The 571-nt window shown below is 43.4% G+C and overlaps 1 protein-coding gene across 1 annotated transcript in view; it reads right to left on the reverse strand.

Annotated features, from left to right (window-relative positions):
- Positions 1-571, reverse strand: part of cbsb (cystathionine beta-synthase b) — a 10,112-nt gene that overhangs the window by 3,317 nt on the left and 6,224 nt on the right. The gene's annotated exons all lie outside the window — the stretch shown is intronic.

A 571-nucleotide genomic window follows, 5' to 3' on the forward strand; every position in this document is an offset into this window, starting at 1 on the left:
TAAACATGTGAGGGCTTTGCACTGTTGGTTGGACAAAACAAGCAAAATGAAGTCATTGTTGCCTCTACAAAAACTATGACATGTGTTTTCAGTTTATCTGACATTATTTAACATAGAAAATGAGTTCATAATCTACAAAGAAATTGTTAGTTGCAGTGCTAATAAAGGCCAAATAAAGCTGTATCATAAAGTCTCATAGGTCCGCACACTGGCCACATCAAGAACAAATCAAGTGTCTTACACTGGGTGTGATCGTGCACCACCAGGGCAACGTTGTCAGTTTCCAGGATGTGGGACAGTTTCCCCAGGCTGTCTGTCAGGTGCACCTGAAAGATGCAGAATGATTAGACAAGCAAATCAATATGTCCCAACTATGTTGCCATGGACTCCATGTGTCTCCGTTCACTGATCTGACCTGTTTAAAGTTCTTGCAGAGCACCAGGCTGACAGCATCTGAAAGTTGGACCTTCTCAGCCAACACAGAGGACAGGATTGTTTCCAGAGTCACTAATCCCACAACAGCACTGTACGAACACACACAGAGGCAACAGACCCCATCAGATACAGGAGA

Source organism: Stegastes partitus, unplaced genomic scaffold (genome assembly GCF_000690725.1).
Source record: "Stegastes partitus isolate 25-593 unplaced genomic scaffold, Stegastes_partitus-1.0.2 Scaffold55, whole genome shotgun sequence".
Taxonomy (NCBI): domain Eukaryota; kingdom Metazoa; phylum Chordata; class Actinopteri; family Pomacentridae; genus Stegastes; species Stegastes partitus.